Source organism: Phodopus roborovskii, unplaced genomic scaffold (genome assembly GCF_943737965.1).
Source record: "Phodopus roborovskii unplaced genomic scaffold, PHOROB, whole genome shotgun sequence".
In the NCBI taxonomy this organism is placed as follows: domain Eukaryota; kingdom Metazoa; phylum Chordata; class Mammalia; order Rodentia; family Cricetidae; genus Phodopus; species Phodopus roborovskii.
Window position 1 is genome coordinate 18,479,744 of NW_026126588.1, and position 27,208 is coordinate 18,506,951.

Sequence of the window (27,208 nt, forward strand, 5' to 3'; positions counted from 1 at the left end):
GCCTCCAAAGCCCATTTCTCAGCAATGTACTTCCTCCAGCAAGGCTGCACTTCCTAAATGTTCCATAAGATTCAAGTATTCAAGCAGATGAGTCTACACTGGTGTGTGTGTGTGTGTGTGTGTGTGTGTGTGTGTGTGTGTGTGTATTCAAGGAGTCTGGAATAGGATATCAGATTCCCAAGGGCTGGAGTTACAGGTGGTCGTAAGCTGCCCAATGCAGGTGCTGGAAATCAAACTCAGGTTTACTACAAGAGTATCAAGCACTCTCAACCACTGAGCCATCTTTCCTGTCCTAGTACAGGCATCTTGAACACTTCTCCAGTACCCCAAGACTCTCATGCAAAAAGACTGAAGCTTATCGTACTGGTTCCTGAAGAGACAGTCCCAGTGTCTTAGTTAGGGTTTCTATCACTGTGAAAAGACACCATGACCACGGTGACACTTATAAAGAAAACATTTAGTTGGGGCTGGCTTACAGTTTCAGAGGTTTCCTCCATTATTGTCACGGTGGGAAGCATGGCAGGGTGCAGGCAGATGGTGATGGAGAAGGAGAGTTCGACATCTGGCACAGGTATGGAAGAACCGACCTTGAGGGCCTGAAAGCTGAACTGGCCCCGCCCCTTGCTCATCTCTGCAAGGGGTGAACCAGCCAGGGCAATGCAGGAGAGCTCCCCCTGGTGGTGAGGACGAGGGAGCGCTGGGGGCTGACCAACCCTGCGACGACTCCCCAGGCCCAAATCCAGGGTTATAAGTCCACCCCGTCTGTGATCTGGTAGAACACGTGAAGGGACCGGTCCTGTGGACCTAAGACTGTAGGATTTCCACAACACAGGGCAACATTGGGATATCCAAGAGGAGTTTCGGTGTGGGCCCAGCATCGACAGTGTAGCAGAAACCATAGGCCTCAAACCAGACTAAGGACTCTTTGCAATGAACCATTGCAAGTAAAGATATGCGCATAAAAGGGCTTACTGCCTAACTCACCTTGTCTCACTACAGCTTCCATGATGAGACTGAGTTTTCTTTTTCTCCTAAATTTTATTTTATGGGGCGGGGGAAGGGGTTCAAGGACAGAAGGTGGATACAAACGGGTGGGGAAATGAATAGGATGGAGATACATGATGTGGATGACACAAAGAATAAATAAAAGACTTTTTGTTTGTTTGCTTTTGTTTTTAAGAATGGCCAGGCAGGAAGAAGCTCAGAAGCCAAGGCAGATGAGAGAGAGCAGAGAACAGAGAATACCCTGTAGAGAATGGAGAATACCCTGTAAGAAGCCAGAGAGGAGAATCTGCAGGTCCTGGTTGCCAGAGGAGTAGAGAAAATTGCCAGCCTTTCAGGGTTAATATTCCGAGAGCTGAAACACCAGCCGCTGCCAAGGGTCCTGATAACAGAGGGCCTGAGACACTAGAGACACTTGTGGCTGCTTCCATCTGCTTAGGGTAAGGACACTGAAGGAAACTGATAGCCAGCACTTGGAGAGGCTCCCCTTGCCTATCCATCATTTCTGTCGGGGAGCCAGCTGACTGGGGCGTGCTCACATAGGCATGGGCATCTCACTCACACATGTGCTCTCCAGACACAATCTTGTATACCCCTGTACACGCTCGATTTCACATATTCAGAATTGACTGAACACATTTCAATACCCACTCCCACATGAGACACCCCTGTCTCGTCTGTCTCTGTCTTCCTTTCTCCCCTCCTGAGACTCACAGGGCCCACCTGGGTCTCCTCTCCTGTGACATCTGTATATCTGTTCTTCGCAGCTGGCTTTTGACAAGTTTTGTCGGGAAGTTTGTGGACCATTGTTGTGAGGAAGCTGGTCTGTGTGGGAAGTAATTCCACCCCGGAGAATATTTTTGCTCTCTCGCTTTCCTTAAGCTCAGCTCCAGTGCTGTGTTCTTTGGGAAATATCGTTTGCGAGGCCAGTGACAGATTTCTGATGTCCCCCAATCCCTGAGGGCAGGACACTTGGAAGAGAGTCTGGTGCTAGACTCTCCCTCCAATGTTGTGTTCCTCATGCTAGCGGAAAGGACCAACAGCTTGTGATGGTATGGACCCGCCAGCAGGGGGAGCCCTAAGACTCAGAACCATGGCTCAGGGGCTGATGCTGGGAGAGTGCTCCAACTCTGTGAAGGATTGGTGTGTTGATGTGGTGGTATCACTTCTGAAAGCTCCTAACAAGCCCCTGATTGATACTATCAAAATATACTTAACTGTGCTTATGGCTTATTCTTCTGGCAACAATAGGAAGAAGCATGTTTGTTTAATTTCCTGTGCATGTTGGCTCTGACTCCCCGGATGCAGGGTAGCTATTCTGGAGCCCCTGGGCTACAGTGTATGATTCTGCTGCTTTAGCAGATAAACATATTTCATTAGTAAGTTTCTTCTTGAGAAAGTTTCCAACTGAAACAAAAGCAACAGACCCTGGAGAGAGATGATCCTCTCCAGGGGATGGATTCTAACGGCTGGTCAAGTCTGGCGCAATCGGAGCCTGGGGTGTTTTCTGGACTCCATGCATGTTCTGGGCGATTTCTGATAGACCCACTCCACTCCTAAGCACCTGTTCCCCCCTCCCCCACCCCCGTAAATGAAAATAAAAATCCATTAATAGAAGCTTTATTCAGGCTAGTTCAAAGCAGGAAACAGCCACGATATCCATCCCGGGTGACTACAAGATATAAATGATAGTTGGGCAGTGGTAGTAGTGCATACCTTTAATCTCAGTACTCAGGAGGCAGAGACAGGTGTATCTCTGTGAGTTCAAGGCCAGCTTGGTCTACACAGTGAGTTCCAGGTCAGCCAGGACTGTTACACAGAGAGAAACCTTGTTCAAAAACAAACAAACTAACAAAACAAAATATAAATGACTGCTCACCATTACAGAAAAAAAATTACACCTGATAAAAATGCAAAAAAAAAAAAAATGCAAAAAAAAAAAAAAAAAAGACTGTACGGAGCCCAGTCCTGATGGTAGATATCATTCTGTACATATATTTCTCTTATTGGTTAATGAATAAAGCACTGGTGGCCAATAGGAAAGCAAGATAGGCATGACTAGGAGACAAAGAAGATTAGAGGAGAAGGTAGGGGGAGATTCAACATGTAGGACCGAGAGAGAGAGAGCTCTGGATCCACTCTCCGGTAAGAGAAGACCACGTGGAAATGCTTAGATTACTAGAAATGCATTAATATTTAAGACAGAGCTAGCCCATAAGAAACGCTAGTAACAGGGCAACAGCTTTATATCTAATACAGCGTCTCTGTGTGGTATTTGGGGCTGGCACGGCTGAGGGACCAGGCTTGTGGGGGGGAAACCTACTTGTAACACACTCCCAACTGATACATCTGTAGCAAAACTTGTATACGTAAGGCTCAGGATTATTGTGGTGGAGGGGGTGAAAAGATTGTAAGAGCCAAAGGAACAGGAAGTTCCTTTGGGGTTGTGTTTTCTAGTCAAGTTAGAGAAGCTACACCCATGGAGTCTCATCAACACGGCTGCCTAAACAAGACTGGAAGAAAAATGACATCAATAGACACGCTAATGTGTGGAGGGGGTAAAGCTCATGAGACATCAACGTAGGCAAAGAACTAAGGAATGTGGAGGATGGAAGAAATAGTCTTCCCCAGGGGAGAGCAAACCAGTTGGTTATCCAATATCAAGTGGTCAGCCCTGAGCTCATATAGCATTATATGGATTGAGTAGGCTGCAAAGGAGGAAAACCTGGCCGGTTGGGGGAAGCGATGGGGAGATGTAGTTACAATTTCAACCCCCAAATTACTATAAAAATAATAATTTTATAATAATATTATTATAGTGGGAGATTAAATGTATTTTTCCAGTAAGTAGTGCCTGCCATCATCACAGGTGACTTGACCATATGCTAGGGAGTTGAGTTACTCTAAGAAGAGAGCAGGATTTGGAACCCTATCTTAATTTTTCTCCAATCTGCATATGTCTTTCATAGATGTCAAAAGAAATAAAAGCCAAGTATATAAAAACACTAAATAATGGTTTTAGTGTGTGTGTGTGTGTGTGTGTGTGTGTATGTGTGTGTGTGTGTGTGTGTATGTGTGTGTGTGTGTGTATGGTGTATGTGTGTGTGTGTGTGTGTGTGTGTGTGCGCGCACGCGCGTGTGTATGCGTGTGGATGGAGGCCAGAGGTCATCTTTAGGCATTGCTCCTCAGGAGCTGTTTATCTTGTGTTTTGGGATTGGGTCTCTCATTGGGGTCTGGGACTCATCAGGTAGGTTAGACTATCCATCCAGCTTCAAGGATGCACCTGCATCTGCCTCCCCAGTGCTGAGATTACAACCATGCTCCCGTACCTGGATGTTTATGTGGGTGCTGGCGGTCAAACTCAGGTCTTCATGCTTCTACAGCAAGCACTGTACTACTGAGCCATCGCCTCTGCTCCTGAAATATCCTAAATGATATAATAAAAATGGAGCTTTTCTGAACAGTCAACCTGCTCTTCAGGAAGTCACATTGGATAGAAAATAAGATGAAACAAAATGAAAAATCACACAAAATTCTGTTACTATAGTACAATGGCCACATTACCTATTGACCTAACCCTCCCACATCCTTCTCCTGTCCCCTTCCAGCCTTATGACCTGAAGGACACACCAGGAGCTCAAGGTCCATCTGCAAGATTCCACCCCGAAGGCGAAACTGAGTTTTACTTTCCTTTACTTAATATCTACCTCAGTGCCAGGCATGTGAAGTGGGGTGATGGAGAGGGCTCATACTTTAGACCCAAGTTAATTCGGGTTAGATTCTCTGTGATCTTCAGAAAATAGTACCATCACTTAAATCGAGGCATCTGCCAGACCCTCCGGCAGGTAGGGCTAAGGACTGGTCCAGCCGATTTCCTTCTCAGGGCTGAGAGGGATGGTGAGTGTCAGACGACTCAGACCTCCCCAGTCACTGAGCCAGGAGTCTGTCCAAGCAGGATCTCATTTTACTACAACAGGTAACTGCTTATATAGCTTTGGGGGCCGGGGATGTGAACCTTAGGAAGGGGTGAGGTATTGGGGCCAATTATGATTCACCATGTCAGCAGGAGCTAGGCGGGGGGCAGGCTATGCGGAATCACTCGGATAGGGAAGTCGCTGGCCAGAGACTCAAATCAGGGTCAGGAAGTTACACTGAGCTTACTAGGCCTTGGGCTTGAGTCTTTTAAGGCTGGCGCAATGGGAAACTAACGATGAGCCCCAGCACAGATGATCTCAGTAGATTCAGATAGTCATTATTTTTAGAGACTAAAGGAACTAACATTCATGTTGACAAAAAGATGTGGATTCAGCCGGAGGGCCACGGTGCTGACGTACTTGGACTAATGGATGCCTCCCAGACAGGTGTGCAGAGTGTTGGAGAACCTTGATTTTGTGTGGGAGACCAGGTAGAACAGAGAGAGTCATACTGTGGAGCTGGCAGAATTTTCTTTGCATTCTATTTTTGGAAATACGGAGTTTTTTTTTTAAATCTTATTTTAATTATAGTGGAATTAGCTAACTCTAGGGGATAAGATATTTCCATCCTCCGAAGAAACTTTGTGAACTCTGGGCCAGCTTCTTTGCTTGAGCGCAATAACACCATAATACCTCAGTGATGTCATCACTGAAGCAGTCAACTGGGGTCAGACTGTGAGGAGACGGCTGCAGGAGGCACAGTCACCCTCTGCAGCCTTAGCTGTTAAAACTTAAGACCACATTTTAAAACAAGCTAAGGGCTGGTGAGATAGAATGGCCTGAGCCCAACTCTAGGACCCACATAGCAGAAGGAGCATCTGTACTGACTCCCGTAGGTAATCGTCTGACCTTCACACATAGGCACACACATAGATAGAATAAAATCAGAAAACCAAATAGACAAGCTAAGACCCTTCTGGGAGTCTGGAGACACTCTCTAAGGAGAAAGGGAGGTTGACAGCAGCTAGCTTTAAGCGTATTGCACCTGGGTGAATGCATCATGATCTCACAGACAGTTTGCTCTCTTGGAGGAGGCGTGCATTTATCCAGAAAGGTCAGGGGAATCATGACTCCAGAAAGCATGCTCTTAGGTGATTGAATGTGACTCATTTCCTCTAGAACACTCCATCTTGTATGAGTCTACAGTTTGTTGTTCTCACCTCAAGAGTTGACAACAATTTGGTGGTGTATCTATAAAGAAAAGAGGAATTCAGTCAGGGGAGATTAGGAAATTGTTTTGGATTAAGAGGAGAGCAAGAAAAGAGATACCATAATAGAGGGAGCCATTATAGGTTTGAAGAGAAATCTGGCACAGGGAAATGTCCAGAGACCTACAAAGATGATCCCAACTAACAATCTAAGCAATAGTGGAGAGGCTACCTTAAATGCCCTTCCCCGATAATAAGACTGACAACTACCTTATATACCATCCTAGATTCTTCATCTAGTAGCAGAAGCAGATACCTACAGCTAAACACTGAGCCGAACTCCTGGAATCCAGTTGCAGACAGGGAGGAATGATAGGCAAAGGGGTCAAGACCAGGCTGGAGAAACCCACAGAGACAGCTGACCTGAACAAGGCGGAGCTCATGGACTTCAGTCTGACAGCTGGGAAACCAGCATAGGACAGACCCAGATTCCCTGAATGTGGTGTTAGTTGGGAGGACTGGGCAGTCTATGGGGCCTCTGGTAATGGATCAGTATTTATCTCTAGTTTATGAATGAACTTTGGGAGCCCATTCCACATAGAGGGATATTCTTTCAGCCTAGACACATTGGGGAGGACCTAGGCCCTGCTCCAAATGACAGACTTTGAAGATCCCCCTTGGGAGGTCTCACCCTCCCTGGGGAGCAGAAAGGGGATGGTCTGGGGACTGGTGGGGGGGCAGGGGAGGAGGGGAGGGTGAGGGAACTGGGATTGACATGTAAAACGAGCTTGTTTCAAATTTAAATAAAAATAATTGTTCTTGAAAAAGATTTTCACTCAGGGAAACTGCATAGGTCTCCAGAGCAATATGAACTATTGCCATTACCATTGGTTAACCAGTATAACTACACAATAAGACCCTGTTGCTGAAGACACCACACATTTTAGCTGCAAGACAGAGAAATGAATCTCAAACTGACCAGAAATGTCTCCTCTTCTCAGATGCTTTCTACTGCCTGGAAGGTGCTACTGTTGGGAAAGACATCAATGGACTTGCCTAGCCCAGGGCTATAACCTGTCAGCACAAGATGTGCCCGCAGTGGCTGTAGTGGCATGACTGTTACATTGTAACCAATAACTTTCTGATTGTATTCCAGGCCTGCTCCACAGAAAGGAATTCGTGCTTGGTGCTGTGAACATGGCCAAAAGCTCAGTGATGTGGAGGTCATAGGCTCTAGAGGGAGACCTACTATTGTTATCTTGCTAATGGTCTAATGGTCATGTCGTCACATTGCCTTCTAAATGCTTATGTTTATATCCATGGACCTGAACAGCTCTTTACTTTGCTGACTCCCCCCCCCCTCCTGGGGGGCAGGGCAGCTGTTCATGGAGAAAGGCATAACTAGTCAAAGTGCTGAGAATAAACCATTGTGGGTGTTCAACTATGAATGAGACATCTTTATCAACCCCCTGCAAAGATCCAGGGGGCATTGAGGAAGAGGAAGTAGAAAGAATGTGAGAGCTGAAAGATGGAGAGGAACGCGAAATGTTATCTTCTGGCTATGACGTGGCTGTTGCTCTCGTGAACTCACAGTAGCTGAGGCTAATCGAACGTGATCAAGGCAGCCAAATTTCCAGCATGGATGAGAAGAAGCTTACAAGAACCCACCCCTACCTGAGAAGCTATTAGTAGCTGATTAGTGGCTGAGTGAGAGAGAGTTAGTCTTCTTTGGGGCTGCGACCACTTGGAGATTTCTCAGTCTCCAGTGGGCGTCCCCCAGCAATGCATGCAGTCACACTCAGCACTAATTGGACTCCGGTTATTTAGTAAAAGGGAAGCGTGTACAAATCTTGGAAGGGGATGTGCGGGGGGGGGGGGATCCAGAGGGAACTGGAAGGAGAAGTGGAAGGTGGGTGGGCGGTACAATCACACTACATTTGTATCGATGTACAAAAATTCTCAAAGAACAACTTTGAAAAGAAAATCCTCACATAAAAACGACATGCTTGAGGGCTGCACAAAGAGCTCAGCCAACAAAGTGCTTGTCTTACAGAGCATAAGGACTGGGATACAACCCCCAGGACCTCCGTGGAATACTCTGGGAGTAGAGGCACATGCCTGTAATTCCAGAGCTTTGGAGGCAGAGACAGAAAGAGCCTGGCACTTCCCAGCCAAGCAGCCTGTCTCAAAAGGAAAAGGTACCTGCCCCCATAGAAGAATGCCAGAGATCGATTCTAGCTTCTGCATGGACACATACACATATCAGTCGGTGCACACGTGTGCAACCTCACTCACAGGAACACACACCACACACGCATGTACAGAGATAAAACAAAAACAAATATTACAATTACCTTTTAATTTAAAAAATAGTTGTAGGTTCACAGGGATCTGTCAAGTAGAATCTGTAAAATGTGTGGGGCTTTGCCTAGGTCTCCTCTAATGGATTTAAAAGAACGACTGAATGCGTCTTGCGTATAGTTCAATACCCGTGATTCACATTGAATCAGACCTGATCTAGATCTCACTACTTTGTGACATGCACACTTGGTGTCTGTCAAAGACAGCAGAGGAGTCAGGTCTCCTAACTGGAGTTAAAGACAGTCCTGGGTGCTGGGAACAGAACCTTGGTCGTCTACAAGAGCAGCCAGTGCGCGCGCTTAACCACTGAGCCACACCTCCAGCCCCCCATAGCTCACCTGTTTTACAAGCAGTCACTTGCATGTGTGAATTGCTGTTTGCGGTTTTATCACAGGTACCGTCATCACATTCCTGACACACGGACATCCCTGCGAAAGACTTTGGTGTACACTTACTAACCGCCAAACCCTAACTACTGTCTGCTATTACATTTGGTTTCTTTCCCCATTGGCTTTCGTTTCAAGAATAACATATGAACAGAATCACACAGTGCATGACCACGCAGAGTGTGGCCTTCTTGTTCTGTAACGTTGCCTGTGTACCATGTAACCAACCTGTGGACCATGAACGGCTCTTTCACAGGGGTCTCGGGTCAGATATCCTGCATATCAGATGTTTACATTCTGACTCATAACAGTAGCAAAGTTACAGTTATGAATTAGGGACAAAGTAATTTTATGGTTGGAGGTCACCACAACATGGAGAACTGTATTAAAGGGTTGCAGCATTGGGATGGCTGAGAACCACTGATCTATATTATTGCACATGTTGCATGTATGCTTGGGTTGCATGTGTGCATATATGGCACATGCACATATGTGATATGTGTGCATGTGTTATATGTGCTCATGTGTGGAAGTGTTGCAGGTATGGCTAGTTTGCCTATACCGTTACCAGGTTCCAGTCTATGTTTCGGATATTGGGTGTTAACCATTCATCCAAAGGAGGAAATGTGGGTTCTTGGTCTTTGGTTACACTGGTGAGAGATAACAGGATTGTCATTGAACATAAGTTTTCATTTCTTTGGGACAAACACTCCAAAGTGAACTTTCTGAGTCATGTGTAACTCCACGCTTAGCCTTAGAAGAAGCTGCTAAACTATTTTTAAAGTGTCTTACATTTTCTGTAAGGAATGCTTCAGTTTCTCAGCATCTTCACCCGCCTTTGGCTTTACCATCATTCCTGTGTTAATCATCTCATCAGGCACGTGGCGTTACTGCTTTTTGTGCATATATGTGTGTGCATGTATAGAATTGCATGCCTGCATGCATATCTATGTACCCAGAGGCAACTTTCCGAGCTTCCGGTGCCTCTGATGTTCAGGAGCTATCTGAGTCGTATTAGCGTCTCTCTTCCCTGTCGGAAGGCTTGTTATAGTCTGCAGGAAATAGCCACACAGCACTGTGAGTCCTGAAAGGAAGGAGGTGCGCAGAGATGGCTCCTCACCTCTCTCTTCCCTTGTCAACCCAAGCGACACTTTTCTCTGTAGCAAACATATGATTGTTATTGAGCCCCCCCCCCACTCCTCCACTGAGGTTCAATCCCAAGGCCATTTACATGATTAGCGTGGCATCTGCCACCATGCAATGTCCCACCCGTTTTCCTCTTCTGACATCTCTGCCTTTGTGTTTCCATGGCTCTCTGTCCAGCACGGCCTCTTCGCCCTTTATGTTGAAGCTCAGAGAGCTCCACAGGTTTCTGTCACCAAATGCCGATATCTTTCAGTTGAGCTATTGGAGCGAGTGAGGGTCGCTCGCTGCTGGCTCGCCACGGGACTTCTTTGGCTGAGTTCTGTCGGTGCTGTCTGGAGCAGGCACGGTGATGTGCGGGTTCAGCCTCATGAAATGTGCAGTTCCTGGCAGTGCAAGTAGCTGCAGGAAGCCACCATCCCATCCTCCCCCAGGGACGCTGATCTCCCTGGAGATAGGTGTATTTGGCGAGGGTGTTTAGGGAGACTCAGGAGCCGTGCTCAAGGGAGAATTCGCACAAACTGTTCAGTCATTCAGCTCTTCAGCTGCTAAGATCTTGCTTTCGAGAGCCAAGAAGACCCAAACCCTTGCCTTTCTCTGCCTGCTTGGTGTTGCTCTGTCGGGGCTCGGGGTTCCATTCACTTGGGAAGAAGATGAAGCCCAAATCTGCTCTGTCTCAGCTGCCAGCTGCTTAGGCACAACTCAGTGGCTCAAAACCAAAATGAACGCCAACCAACCAGAGCAAAGCAAACACAGAAACCCAAGCCACACGCCTTGGCCAGTGTGTGTGTGTGTGTGTGTGTGTGTGTGTGTGTGTGTGTGTGTGTGCTTAGTCCCGGTTGGTAATGACTTAACAGAAATGTAACTGCCAGATCAAACTGAGTCTCAGCTGGAGCTGAGGAACAACTTCTCAACTCCACACACTGGCCAAGGCTTGTGTCACACTGAGAACTTCCAGATAAGGGCAAATGCAGATCAGGGTGGCCTCACAGCGAGGGTGTATCTGTCCTTGAGGCTTAGAGAGGCTGGGGAGTGTTTAGAGTTTTGGAGTTCCAGTGAATGGACAGTCTTCACATCTCTTCTCACATTCCTGAGTTATACCCAAACTTCATCGTTTGTCCAGATACCAGCTGTGTTTGGCTGAGCCTTTGGGGTATCGGTCATCCAGCTCTGGGCAGAGGTGATATTAGAAGGTCTGGGAGGGTGTGAGAAGTCCCATGCTGAGCCATCACAGGCTGCTGGCTCCAAGTCCCACACTGGGTGAGCTCCGGGAAGCTGGTCATTGGCCCCTAGAGAGAGGTTGTATTAGAAGGACTGGCTGGGCATGAGAAGCCCCGCGCTGAGCGAGCACAGGCTGCTGGCTCCCGAGTTCCACGCAGCCTCAGAAAATCATGCTGCTTCTACTTTTTTTTTAAGTGCTAGGGATTGAGCCCATAGCCTCCTGGTCCAGCAATGGGTTCTTTGAGCAGATGAACGCACATGTGTGCATATGGGCACATATGAACATGTATGTATGCTCACATGGAAGCCAGAAGTTTATGTCGGGTGCCTTCCCTCTTCCATCTTACCTCTTTGGGACAGACTTTCTCACGGAAAGTGGATTGGCCGCCTCACCTAGGCAGCCAGGCCAGTTAGCATCAGGATCATCCTATCTCTACTTTCCAACACTGTGGTTCTAGACCTAGGCTGCCTGGCACAGGGAGCCAAATTCCAGCCCTTACGCTTGTGTCTCAGACACTTTACTGATGGAGCCATCTCTCCAGCTCCTGCTTCCAATTCTAAACTGAAGAGCATCCCAACGTTTGGTTCAGGGTAGAGCTGGCCCCGCACCTGTCCTTTGGAGAGTGGCTGTGTGCCAGAGCCATTTATTTGATTCACAAAATCTCCAGTCCTTCCAATAATTCTCCTTAGCAGGGTACCCCAAGTTTCCTGTCCTGACAGGGTTGAAGAGTGCATGAGAGGGAGGCCTGGCTGTGAATGAGGGTAACTCAGGCCTTGTGTCTGGACTCTGGGAGCGGTGAAGAGTCACACAGTGACGTACGGAGCACCTCAGAAATGCCCAGCAGAAATGTCAGCAGAAGCAAAAACAGTCCCGTGGGAATCAGCAGGGGACCGAAGGTGAGAGGCAGCGGGGGTATTGGCTGCTGGGCTCCTTGCCTTGGCGTCTCTGCGAGGCAACAGGGCCCATGGACACAGTCCGAGGAGAGACGCTACTGAATGCTTGATTTCAGATCCAGGGAAACTCTGAGCATGCTCTACCCTAGCAGAGGAAGGTGACATAAATGAAGCCAAGTCCTTGTCACCACGGCGACCAGCTCCAGTTCTGTCTGCCTGGAATGGGTACACCCAGCCATGGAACACATGGGCATCCAGACGGAGTGGGCCTGACTGCCTGTCAGCTGTACCGCCCTTTGCTGAGTCTCAGAGCTGGCCTCAAACGGCCACACCGTGTTAGACATGTCACATTGCTCTTTGCTCTCGGCGGGTGGCTGCTCTCTTTCTACCCTTCTGCTCTGGAACGCCTACACCGGGGGGGGGGGGGTGGGGGGGCAGGGGACGCCTCTCTCTGAAGGTGAAGCTTCAGCTCCTGCTGTAGTTATAGCCTGGCCTTCTGCTGGCTCAGCTCTGGTTTTCCTCTGCCTCTGTCTCAGCAGAGAATGGATAGATAAATCAATGGAAAGATAGAGAGGCTCTGGTGCCCAGGCTGCCCCTGAGCAGGCCCAGGAGGGTCTTTGTCCTTTTGTATGGATGTGGGTGGGTAGGCTGAAGGTAGGTTCTTGCTCCAGACATCCCCAGTTTTCTCTGCAGCTGAGATAATGATAACATAGATCATGTCCTGGGTCTCTCTGCATCTGAAATAGCGCATTTTGGAACATATGTCTTTACGCAGTATCCATGGAGCCCTGTAGCCTCACAGAGAAGCCAAGGCGAAGAATCCATGGAGCCCTGTAGCCTCACAGAGAAGCCAAGGCGAAGAATCCATGGAGCCCTGTAGCCTCACAGAGAAGCCAAGGCGAAGAGCTCAATAACCAACACCCCCATTGCTCCTCACCTCTAGTTCTCTGCTGGGTTCCCTCTGGGTTGCTTTTGTTTCTGCACCACCATCTCTGGTGGACAAGATAAGGTGCCCCATGCGCCACCATGCAGGGTCCAGGGTCTATTCCCATGTATGCATGCATGGGCATGGAGGCCAGAGTTTGATGTCAGGCGCCTTCTTTACTCACTCTCTACATTATATTTTTGAGACAGGCTGGCTGGCCAGCAGGTCCCCGAGATCTTTCTGTCACTGCCCTTCCCAGGTGCAGGACTCCCAACTCCCATGTATGTGCATGTCTGTGTGTATGAGACTCTGTCTGCAAATGTGAAATGTGGAAACGTGTGGATGGTGGCCTTCCATGCTGCTCCTGAGGGCCCTGCCCACCTTGTTTGTTTGGTTTATTTTTGAGATCGTGTCTCTCACTGGCCTGCAACTGAACCAAATCAGCCAGGCTGTCTGGCCAATAAGCCCCAGAGATCCATCTTCCTCCCCTCCTCTGGGATTACAAACTCATGTCACCATATCCATTTTTTTTGGGGGGGGGGAGTTATGGGGAATAAACTTAGGGCCTTATGCTGGCACAGCAAGTATTTTACCCAGGAGCTGACCCTTCAGCCCCTGCAGCCTCCAGCCTCTTTATCCCAGGCTCAGTTTCCTGCTCCTCTAAGGTGGGAGCCAGAATCAACAGGGACACAAAAGGTACCCGGCTCAGTAGCTCACCTGGCAAACCCCTCTTGGCACCAGTCCAGACAAGCCGTCTGTAGTAGGAAGATTATAGGGTTTGGAGTTACACGCGCCAGCCAAATCCCAGCTGGATCGCTAATTCTATGCCCAATTGTGCATCAAATTAAGTAATTATGTGGCTAACTATATACTTGAGTGTGTAATATATGCTAACATCTGTAGAGTGGGTATAGTGCTAAAAGTGATTGCAGAAGGAATTTCCCACAATACCCTGTACCCCATCAGTCTGTTTTCTACTCAAATTCCATGGCTTTTCTGTTCTTTTCATGTGTGTGTGTGTGTGTGTGTATGTGTGTGTGTGGAGACCAGAGGCTGATATCAGGTGTCTTTGTCTTTGTTTACTCTCTACATTATTATTATTATTTACATTATTATTATTATTATTATTATTATTATTGAGATATGGTCTCTTATTGAACCCAGAGCTGTCTGGTCAGCAAGTCCCAGAGACCTATCTGTCTCTAACTATCCAGCAATGGGATAACAGGAGCACACTCCACTTAAAAAATGAATTAGGGGGTGGGGCATTGAATTCAGATCCTCATGTTTCCACAGAAAGCACTTTACTGATGGAGCCTTCTACCCAGACCCTGCAGTGTCTTTCTGAGCTTGGATTTCCTTGCCTACATGATGCCAAGAAAGCCCTTCATGTCTGGAATTGGCTTACCTCCCTCCCTCCTTCATGTGGCCCATGCTGTTGTGGGCCTCCTCAGTGCCAGCACCAAAGCCTCTCCCCCGAGAGCACTGAGAGGTGGCTGAACACAGCTCCTTCTGAATGCTGACTGCTGGCCTGTGACTTCCAGCTAGGCTGTGGGCTCCCGGTCCATACACAAACCTGCACAGAATCTGCGTTATGGGACAAGATAAGCCTTCAAGTTGTGCAGAGGCTTCCACAGATGGAGCTTTTGTGCAAACCGGGGTGGGCTGTAATCAATGCAGCTGCATTTGAAACATCTGTTTACTCCCCAGAGTAAGTGGTACCAGGCTTTTTCTTTTGGGCCACGGACCAGCTCCCAAATCATGACACAGAGATTTATTACTATCTTTGAATGCTCGCCTAGCTTGGGCACATTTCTGGCTAGCTCTTTTAACTTAAATCAACCTGTTTGTCTACTTTTTTGCCTCAGGGCTTATTACCTTCTTCTATATATCTTTCACTCCTTCTCTATGTCTGTCTGTCTGTCTGTCTGTCTGTGCCTGCTTGGTTTCTTGCCCCCGGTGTGCCTCTCATTCTCTCTTTTCTCCTTCCTCTCTCCCAAGCCTAGATTTCTCCTTCTCTTTATTCTCTCTGCCTCTTCTTGCCTAGCTATTGACTTGTTCAGTTCTTCATTAGACCAATCAGGTGCCTTAGGCAGTCAGGGTGAAACAAATGCAGCACATCTTTACATAGTTAAACAAATGCAGCACATCTTTACATAGTTAAACAAATGCAGCGTAAACAAATGTAACACGCCTTTACACAGTTAAAGTAATATTCCATACTTCTCTCCCCATTCCCCCCCCCACTTCCCCTGTGCTCCGGGGGGGGCTTGTCTCTTCCCCCTTCTGTGAGGGACTTTATGTGGATCTCTTAGAATACACCTTGTATCCTAGTTCCTCTGGTGGTGTGAATTATAGGCTGGTGATGCTTTGCTCTAGGTCTAAAATCCATATATGAGTGAGTACATACTGTGTTCCTCTTTTTGTGACTGGGTTACCTCATTCAGGATGGTTTCTTCAAGTGCCATCCACTTGCCTGCGAATTTCAAGATACCATTATTTTTTCTGCAGCGTAGTATTCCATTGTGTAGATGTGCCACATCTTCTTTATCCATTCTTTAGTTGAGGGACATCTTGGTTGCTTCCAGGTTCTTGCTATTACAAATAATGCTGCTATGAACATAGTTGAACAGATGTGTTTGTTGCATGGATGTGAATCCTTTGGGTATATGCCTAAGAGGGGGATGGCCGGGTCCTGTGGTAAACTAATTCCCATTTTCCTGAGGAACCGCCATAATGATCTCCAAAATGTCTGTGTGAGTTTGCACTCCCACCAGCAGTGGAGGAGTGTTCCACTTTCTCCACATCCTCTCCAACATAAGTCATCACTGGTGTTTCTAATTTTAGCCATTCTGGCAGGAGTAAGATGATATCTGAAAGTTGTTTTGATTTGCATTTCCCTGATAGCTAAGAATGTTGAGCATTTTCTTAAGTGTCTTTCAGCCTTTTTGATTTCCTCTATTGAGAAGTCTTTCTTCAGTTCTGTACCCCATTTTTTAATAGGGTTGTTTGGTGTTTTGTTGAAGGAGGAGCTAATGGGCCCCCAGACTGATAGCTGGGAAGCCAGCATGGGACTGACTCAGACCCCCTGAACATGGGTCTCAGCCAGAAGGACTGAGCAGTCTAAGGGACCTCAGACAGTGGAACCAGGATGTATCCCTGGTGCACAAAAGAACCTTGTGCACATATCCCCCATGGAGGGATAACTGCCTTAACCTAGAGACAGGAGAGAAGTCCTAGTCCCTACTTCAAATAACCTGTCAGATCTACATGACCCCACCTGGATGGCATTGCCCTACATGTGGAATTGGGGTGGAGGGATGGGAGGGAAGGGTGGTCAGGGTGCATGTGAGGGGGCAGAGAGGGTAAAAGGGAGGGAGGGAGGAAAGGGAGAGGGAACTGTAAAATGTAAAATAATAAATTATATGTTTTAAAGTCTCACCCCAGTAGACTCAGTGATTTGTTAAATTGGGCTTTGATGGAATCATTTGTTATTATTCTGTTGTTATCAGGTGAGAAGATATTTGCTCACATCTCTTCACATAACACACTTGGCATCTGAACAGGGAGGTGATGGGAGATGCCATTCTATAAATATGTGTCTCTTATTGGTTAATGAATAAAGCCCTTTTGGCCTATAGGAAAGCAAGATAGGCGGGATTAGGAGACAAGGAGGATTCTGGGAGATGTAGTAGAGAGGGGTCAAGATGTAGGATGTGAGAGAAGAGGTCTGGACACTCTCTCTGGTAAGATAAGAGCACTTAGATTGATAGAAATGAGTTAATATTTAAGACAGCTAGCCAATAAGAAATGCTAGTAACAGGCCAACAGTTTCATAATTAATACACTATGTCTGTGTGTTATTTGGGACTGACACAATTCTGGGACCAGGCTGGTAACAAGTCATGCAACTTAGCCTAAGGTGGCTGCTCACAGGGAACCTTCCCAAGAAAGGGAGGAACTATAAGGGGAAGCCTTCTCCTTAGCCTCTGGTTTGATGTGCAAAATGAATTAAAGAGAGGATGAGCAGGAGGTGTTGGCTTGCCTGGGGGGACTGAATGGGAAAGAGAGTACAGGTTAGATTTATGCTAAAGAGCCCTTTCTGGACCAGACATTCGTGGGAAAAACTGGGGAAAGAGGAGGAGGAATAGGAGGAGGAGGGGGAGGAGGAGGAGAACATGATAGAAATGATAGAAAACACCCATTAGGTCCCACTTTTAATTGAGAAGGGAAAAATCTATGGCATGACATCCAGGTGAGGCATTAACAATGGACCAAGATAAGAAACTATGGTACTTTTTAAGATTTATTTTTATTATTTTATTTGTCTGCATCTATGTGCCACACGTGTGCTTGGCATATGAGGAGGTGGTCGCTGGGAATCGAACCCAGGTCTTTCACAGCAACAAGAAATGCCCTTAACCACTGAGCCAACTCTCCAGCCCTAAGAAACTATGATAATCAGGGAGTATTGTGAAAGAGCCTGTCACAGCCTGCAGTCTGTAGACCTGGGAACGCTTGGGACTAGTCTAAGGGTTGTGAGGGAAAAAAAAAAAAAAAAAAAAAAAAAAAAAGAAACTGAGTAATATAATTACCTACTGCCCTTAGGACAAAGGCTGCAAAACTCAGACAACATGAGGAAGTCGGTTCCTGATGGACTGGCATATGCAAGTCATTAGGGCACTTGGTTATAGCTGAGGTTCCCACAATGCCAGGGTCTGGGAGGCAACAGAGGAAAGAAAGGCATCACTGAAAGAATCATGTATGAGGGGGCAGTGTTTGATGTTCAGATCTCTGGGACAGAAAGAGCTGTACTTACAAAAACAAGACAAAGGAGTTTGGTTCTTCAGGGGCATTGGGAATAGTATGGAACTCTAGTGTCTTTGCTGAGCCCCAGGCTGGGACATGTTATTTATGAGGTAGGAGAAGCTCTGGCAAATCTAAGTCACTCACTGACCTGTAAATTGGGTTTGTAAAGTACAGATACAATCAAGAATGGCAAAGACTGAGGGGTTTATTTGGGTGACTCAGGGCAACTGTTGGCGAGATGGGTGTTGAGTTGGAACTCCAAGAAAAAAAAATAACTGAAAGCCAAATGCTGTGCTAGTGAGATTTGGGAAGGTTTAAAGATTAAGCCAGTCCTAGGGGTGGGCGATTATTCCCTACAGCATGCACTGTACATTTCTTCATTGTAAGAAAGCCCACAGGGTTGAAGATTGCTCACATAGATAGGTTTGGCTAACAGAAGGAAAAATGCCATAGTTTTAGCCCAGAGCCTGTAAGAACCAGGGAGCTGGCTCTGGTGGCAAACAAGGTAAGCTGGAGTGCTGTCCTGCACCGGAGCTGGACTGAGATGCATAAGTCCCCCCTTGGGGGCTGCGGCATGTGATCAGCTGGAGTTTACTCGGAGTGGATGGCAGCGGACCTTTAAGGATTGTGTATTGTCTGTGAAAAGACTTTGTTCCAACAATGAGCCTTGGGGTTTTGACAGTTCTGTGAGAACAGTAAAAAAAGATAGGTAGTTGAAATGAAGGCACCTGGCCTACTAGAAACGGGCATTTCTCAAAGCTACACAGTGTCAGGACTAGGGTACCTAACCAGGTGATCCCCACACAGAGGTTTGCAACACACAGGGGACAGCAGATCCTCCTCAGTGGACATCCAAGCCTGCAGGGCTTCTAAGATGAGCCGCCACGGTTGGATGCTTCTTTAGACCAGAAAAATGTGTGACAGCTTGACTAGATAGACCAGTTCATAAACTGGCGAATCCAGGGGAGTAGTGTTAGTTATGCTGCTATTCTTTCTTATGCATGTGTGTACGTATATGTGTGTGCACATGCTTGCATGTGTACAGGTGCACTTGTGTAGGCGGAAGCATATGCATGATGTGTACAGGTAGAGATCAGAGGAAAGCCTTGGGTGTTGTTCCTCAAATGCTATCTACCTTGCTGTTTTTGAGAAAAGGTCTCTTTCATTGCCTTGGAATTCACCAAGCAGGCGAGGCTGGCTGGCTAGTGGGTCGCATGGATTTGACTGTCAGAAATTACAAGCATATCACCAGGATATGCTTAGTCCCCTCCCCTCCCCCTTGCTTATTTCCCATGGGAATCGAGGGTTCTTCATAGTCTACACAGCAGCAGGCAAAAGTTGACTTGGGGATTTACCACACCTGATGGAGACATTCTCCCTAGCCAGACACTGGGCCTTTAATTACCCTTTAGTATTCATTTCACTCCAGAATTATTTTGACTCCTTCCTACGCCTGGTCATACTAGGCAGAGGAAATCATTAGCAAATAAACAGAGAAACATACAAACTTGTCAGCAGATGGATTACAAAGGAATACAATTTTACGCAAAATGCCTTTGCTTTTAAAAAGCGTTTGTGCATAAATTAGTCTGTCAGCAAATGCATACAGCTAATTGCATGAAAAAAGAAATGGGTCCTGCCATAATATCAGCCACACAGAGTCACTTCTTGCAAAGCAGAAGTGATTGGGCACATTATTAATGGAGCAGAAGAGTCATTTGCTTTCATTAAATTGCTTTTTTGGAAAGAAGAAGCCTATTAGAATGCATTTTATAACATATTTATTCCTTTTTACAATTTATTGAGTATTTAACTCTTGTTTGCAGACCAGCTCAAGTAGTGTTCTGCCCTTTTTGGAGTAAAACTAAAACTAAAAAATAAACCATAATAACAAGTGTAATGATTAGACCCGGCAGGGTGGAAAGCAACCAGCCAGCATCTTAGTGTCTTTATATAAGCATGAGTTCTGACCTGGGGTTGGGGACACGCTTGTGGCTGCTCATCCTGATGGAACCTGCGAGGGGCGCTGTGGGCATTTGAATGTGTGTGCTTGGGTGAATAAGAGAAATCCACCTAGACTTGGATAAGCACGTGTTATTGCTGCTTTTACAAATCTGGCTGGGGTCTCAAGTGGACCTCTTGAAGCCTAATTAATCTTCTAGTTTCTGGGTCAGGAATACAGTGTGGATTTCTCTTGTGTGATTGCTCGCACGGTTGATGCCTCTGCATTGGATGCTTCTTAAGGTTGTTTTTATTATTGATGGCAATTGGGTACAGTAGTAGATCCAAGAGCTATCCCATACCAAACTTCATGGTGGGATCTGGCGTGAGACCCAGGCAGGCATGGGATATGGTTTATGGTGTCCTGAGGCTCGGGGTACTTGGGATGGCTTCATGGCAATCAATGCTGTGGTCAATTATATGTGGTGTTTTATATATTTGAAACACTATGTGTCTTTGCGCATTGACCCATCTACAGAAAATACCTTTCCTTGAGGATGTTTTCCTCAAAGTGAGGCTGACACATGGAGCTTACCCTCCACCCATGCCTTGAACTCAACTATGGTGCATATGAAGATAAGACTGTATATTGCCCTGAGTTACTCTAATTACTCTATATTGTATAAAACTGGCTTTTTTTTTTCTCAAGACCGTACTTTTCCATGAGAGACTCCATTTTATGAGAAGCTTCTAACTCTGTTCTTGCTAGACAGGTGACTGTCACCATGCTTTTGACATAGCATACTTATGACAATAGGACCTTCCTGCATGCCCCCCAACCCCCAACATTCTTTTCTGCAATCCCAGAACTCAAGTTGGGACAAACAATAGCAGAGTAGCTAATGGCAGCCTGGGTAGATACCATATGAACAACAGCACAGAGGTAGGGGACAGCTGTGTGATTAGGACACAGCAAGCCTGGTGTCCAGAGCACAAGACTTTAGAGTTATTGATGGGAATGCCACAAGCAAGAAGCCACAGGCACGTAAGCTTAGAGCCCATCACAGATTAGTCAGTTAAACACATTGACTCTGTGTGGGATTGGCAGTCTGGGAGAGAGGCTGCAGGGAGCTGAGACAGCAAGGCAGGCCCGACCAGCAGGAGCTAGGAGCTGAACCTGGCCTGTGCAGGTGGAGATGTCTGCAGAGCGGGTCCTATGAGCACGTACAGCCTACACCTGCAGGGCTCTGCCATGGGCAAGATTTTCCCCTGTGAGCCGATGTGCTCTGTGGTGTCTGAAAGTTCATTAAAAATGAGTTTATGAAATAAATGAGATTACTTGCCAGATCTTGGGCCAAGACAGCGCTGCTCTTGATATTTTGTGATGTCTTCCTAAAGCACAGCCTGTGATGTCTTCATGGAGACTTGCTGAGCTGGCAGAAGGGCCTCCCTACGGAAGGAAGATGAACTGACATTAAGACAAACCCATTAGCTGAGAGGCCTCATAAATGCCAGATGAGTTTTGCTTTATCCTCTAAGAAAATGAACAGTTTCCAAGTTGCTCTTGTGAAGTTCTGGGGAGAGACAAGTAACCCAATGGTTAAACAAAAGCACCCCTTCCTGTCCTAGAATTTCCTTTCCTTAATTGAAGCCTGCCGTCAGGAGCGAAGCCCTCACAGCTCTACTTAGCTTGTTCATGTTGCCTCACCAGGTGGCGGGCTGTACTTCTTGTAGTTGCCGGATGCATAGATGGTTAATTCACTCGTTTATCCACTCAAAAATATTGCCCGTGACTATTAAAGGCCAAGCACAAGACTGAGGACCACAAGAAGGGACATCAGAAGTGTAGGGCCTGTGTCATAGACCGCAGAACTGATAGTGTGAAGATGCCCATGTTTACCAGACACACTCTCTAGATCCAATTCAATCACACCAAAAACCAAACCAAACCAAAACAATACTTTCCTCCCTTAGACAATATGTGCCACATTCAGGGTGAATAGTCATAGGCCATAGACCATTTGCCCCCAAAGAAATAGAAAAACAATCTTAAGATTCATACAGAACTACAGAAGGCCCCTGAATGGCCAAAGCATTCCTGGACAAAAACCAATTAACTAGATGAATCACAATGTCTCATTCTGAAATAGACACAGGACTGTAGTTTTGTGTGGGACAGGATGGAGTTTGGTAATAAACCATTAACAGTGAATTGATTTCTGGCAGAAATGCCAAAACCAAAACCACAAACAGAAGACAACGAGAAAGTACAGTCTTCGGTAGGTGTTGCTGGAACATGCCAAGGAATGGTGCTGGCCCCTGATCTCACACCACTCGTAAGAAGCAACTAAAACAGTATAAAGATGGAACTGTCTGGCCTGTAAAGGTAAGAGTTCTTGGAAACATAAGTAAAAAGAAAAAGATAAAAGCAAGAAGGAAAAGGTATATATAAATATTTGTATAGATTAAAAAGATGAAGTTCAAACTTACAAACTGTATCACCTTTTAAAAGAAGATAGCGTTATCAGCTAAATATATGTGTATATATAATCTCTACAATTTCAAAATTAAAATTGGTAAATGAATAAGCCATGCAGAGGAGGAGCCCCATGATGTTGTTTGGGCAGTCATTTCATGGGGAGGGTTCCCTAGAAGCACATTCAAGAAAAGCAAAAATAGCCAATTGGAATTTCATCAAGCAAAAATATCAAGGGAGCCTCAGAGTGAAGAGTCAATCCACAGACAGAGAGGACATACTAAGAACTGCAAACCACATATCTGCTAAGGTGCGAACTTACAAGCAATGTAACTTTTCTTCACCTGTAGTTTTACTCTCGGCAGCCTTTGCTGCGTGTTGTTAAGAAAGGCCTGAAAATACTAGAAGGAAATTTAAAGAAAACAGTTTCAACAACTTGCCCTTCTTTTTCTCTGCTTCCTCCACAGTTCCTGTTTTTTCTCCTTTGTCTCCGTTCCCCTGCCCTCCTACACACGCACACCACACATGCGCACACAGGTGTGTGTGAATGTTGGTCCTTGCCTTCTACCTTGCTTGAGGCAGGGTCTCGAGCATCTGCCAAGCTAGCTGGCCTGTGAGCTGCCAGGGATTCTGATGCTTTGGCTCCTGTCTCACTGCAGGAGTGCTAAGGTGATACCTGTCTGATTCTGCATAGGGCCTGGCAAGTGCTTTCCCCCCACCCAGTCATCTCCTCAGCCCTTGAAAGCTTTTCTTTCTTTTTCTAGAAGAAGAGAAGGGTTTAATTGGTTACAGGTCACTGTCCATCATCAGGAGAAGCCAGGGCAGGAGCTTGAGGCAGGAACTGAGCAGAGATAGTGGAGGAGTACAACTAACTGGCTTACTCCCTCTGGCTTGCTCGGCTACTTTTGAGAGCTTTTCTTATAGTGCACGTCTACAATTGTATCATTCTATTATCCGGCATTATTTTTAATCTCTTTCTATGACTAACTAAACCATGAAGCATTATCATAATTATTTACATACAGGAAAACTCATGTGCTCATCACCACAAGTATCCACTGGCAGGGGGAGGCTTGTCTCAGAATTTGTCCTCTGAGAATAAAGAAGGACTCTAGGGAATTCATACAGCTCATGGTAACTAATACAATTAACAAGTGAGCAGAGGGCATGAAGAGATTTCTTAAAGAAGAAATGCCAGCAGATTTATAAAAATGCTCACCTTCACCAATGTAAAAGCACATTAGATTAAATGAATGCAATTAAAACTACAATTATATACTACATATAATGATTTACATAAATCTACCATGTTTATCCCATATAATACAATCATATGCTATATGATATCTATATACTATTAATAATTACATACATCTACAATGTATATCATATATTATACAATCATATGCTATACAATAGCTATATACTATTAATAATTACATATATCTACCATGTATATCATATATAATACGACCATATGCCATATGATAGTTATATACTATTAATAATTACATACATGTACAATGTATATCATATATAATATAATCAATCATATGCTAGATGATAGTTATATACTACCACTATTAAAAAGATGGAAGATAAGTATTCGTGAAGAGGTAGAAGAAACGAAAGCCTTGTGGTTTCTTGGTGGTAAGAAGGAGAGAACAGCCATTTTGAAAAACAGGGTGAACCCTCTTCTGGTTTTATATTTGAAGAAGCTGGAATCACAGCGTGAGGCCTTTATGTCTCAATGCTTATTGTAGCATATCTTCAAGAATTAAGATACAAAAGCAGCTGAGCATGGTGGCACTTTCCTATAGTTCCAATCCTGAGGAGACTGGGTCAGGGGAGGGAGAGTTTGATATTAGCATGTCTGCGTAGTGAGATCTTGTCTCAGTACAATAGCAAGAAAACATGGAAGTAGCTTAAGTGTCCATTGGTACATGAATGAAGAAAGAATATATATATCAGGCTAATACCATGAAGCATTCTTAAAAGTGGAAAAAGGCATTGATGTCAGCCGTGGGGATGGGCTTCTATGACTCTGAAGTATCTCCAGGGATTGGCTCTAGACTGAGAACAATAAGCAAGGTTGCTCCACAGCACAGCCCTGCCCTGCCCAGCCTCTGAGCTGGGACAGGAGGAAGGCTATTCTTCAACAGTTCCTTGGTGGTGGTTATTTATTTATTTTTGCCTGGGTTAAAACTAAACTGAGATTTAAATCACACTGGGAAGTCAAGGCTGTGTTCTAGCCTTTCTTTTGTAAAGCGCATAGATCATTGTGTTTGGAGAGCAGAGTTTAAAAATTTCCCCCGCTGAGGCTAATTTTATGGCTCCAGAAGAGCAATCCATTTTGGGTGCACAGATTTTCAGCTGTGTGCTGAGTCTGGACACTGTGAAGGAGGCACAGTGCCAGGCTGAAGCTGGGCCCAAATGCACCTGCAGAGGTTGTGAAGGTGGTGGGCTATCCACTCCCTTGGCCCTAGAAGATGGTGTGATCAAGGGCCACCAATATCCATAACAGGGGCTTCTGGAGGCACATGTCCTTTACCACGACCCACCTGTTAGCTGAGAGATGGGCAGAATAGAGGTCACACATGTGCAAACTTGGGTAATTCTGCAGAGTACTGTAGGATCTAATAGTAAAGCTGGGGACAGGGAGAGGGGCTCAGTGGGTAAAAGTAATTGCTGTGAAAGCAAAAGGACCTTAGTTCAAATCCCCAGCACCTACTTAAGAACTATGGGCACATTTACCCGTAACCCCCTGCATTGGGGTAAAGAAATAAGAGGGATGGTTCACTGTAGTTTATCACGTGGTTATTGGCTGAGGTGGGCTAGGTTCCCAGGAACCATACTTAGGCTGGCTCTTCTGTGGAGTGGAATATGATTTTGTTGTGGCTGGTGTTATGAGGCAGTTGCTTGCAGGAAACTTGTGTCAGGGCTTGGGAGCAGAGGATGGGGGTCACCTATGGATGCTCAGTCATCATTAGAATGGAAGGGGACTACTTCTGAGGACTAGGAGGTCCAGAAAACTGTGCATGGGCTTGCCCTGTTAGGCAAAAATCTCTGGGTAGTCAAGAGTCCATTGCTGCATCCAATTCCTGCATCCAAATTCCTGAGTCAATGGCAGCGTGCAAAATGCTGGGTGGAGGCTACATTTAGGAAGATTTCGTTTTAAAACAGAGCTTTGTAATACCATGTGTCAGCTCTAGACTGTCTCACTGTCCAGAGCTAGATACCCAAGGAGTCCCTGGGAGTGAGCCCAGCAAGGAGACAGCACCCAGGCAGGTGTGAGCGGCTGGTGGGAGCCAAGGCCTTCTGAATGTACAGGAAGGTTAGCCCCTCCTCTTCCCTCTTGTGATGACTTCTTTTTGCTGTCAACTTGACACAACCTAGAGTTGCCCAAGGAGTCTCAGAAAGGAGTGTATAATTCAGGTTGACTTGTGGGCATATCTGTGAGGGATTGTCTAGGTTGCCTTAAATGACATGGGAAGACCCAGTCTGAAGGTCGGTGGCATCATTACATGGCTTTGGGCTCTGGACTGTGTAAGAGGAGAGGAAGCTTGCTGTACTGAGCACGTATGTATGCATTCATCCTCTGTGTTCTTGACTGTTGATGTGACTTGCTGCTTCAATTTCCTGACTATGATTTCCCAGTAATGATAAACTATAACCTGAAAATAAACCCTTTCTTTTCCAAGCTGCTTTTGTCAGGGTGTTTTTGTTTTTGTTTTTAATCACAGCAACAGAAAGGAAACGAGGACATTTGTGGATGAACAGTCAGATGACAGATGATGACAGATGACAGATGGCCAAGGTAGGTGCAAGATTGCCCACGCTGCTGGATCCCTCCACAGTGAGACACGTATGATGGCCGCATGCCTCCTTGGCTCAGTGTTCCTACAGGCCCTCCTGTCCCTGGCTGTAGATGGCTCTCATTTGTAACTGGTGGGCTTATCCAAGCTGGACCATTTCTGTTTTACTAAAGACTTTCAGTGTGGACCTAGAGAAAATAGTTTCTTTCCTGGTGACAGCAAGGAGGAGCTAAGAGGAGCCTGCTGTCTCCACCCAAGGAGGAAGCTAGTTGCATTAGGGGAAGACCAGAGTTCACCTACAGCCATTTACTTCCCTCTGTTGTTAGACCTCCCAGACGTATCTTCCATTTTCTTGTAGTTTTCATATGTGATGATCGGTGTTTATTGTCGACTAGGCAGGATCTGGAATTTACTGGAGAGACAAGCATATAGGTGTGTCTTTGAGAGATTTCCTAAGCTAGCCAAGAGGGGAAGACCCACCCTATGTCCACACTTGTGTGAACTGGGTCCCGGACTGAATACAAAGGAGAAAGTGGGCAGAGCCCCAGCAGTCTTCCCGCTGCTCCTGACAGCAGCACGCGCACTGTGACCTCATGTCCCTGCCACCCATGCCTTCCCTACCATGATGCATTGCGCCTTCCAACTCTGAACTGAAATAAATCCTTTGCATTTGTCACAGCAAAAGGAAAAGTATCTAATTTATTACATTTATTTTTTTCCCTTTGTGCAAAGATTCCCCTGGTGTTATTTTCAGTCTTCCTGATATTTTTTAAAGGAAAACATACCATCGTGTTTATGATCTCTGAAGGTGTTTCCACGTCCTTGGGTTTTCCTTGGCTTTCAGATGTGCCCGTCATTCCCACTTCTGACGCCACAGTCCTGCATCTTTCTTCAGTTCAGTGAGCAGTCACCGCGCTTTCCTGCTCCCCTCACCCTGGGCTCTGTGGGCATCCTCCATGTCACTGTGGAACTGTAATCTCTGATGTTGCTGCTTTATCCCGTTCTGGCGCCAGCCATTACCATTCATCCGTTCATCTACTCATCCATTCCATTTGCGAAGGTGCTTGGGTCCTTAGTTCTTATAAGGTTTGTCAGGGAATGCTCCTGTGTGT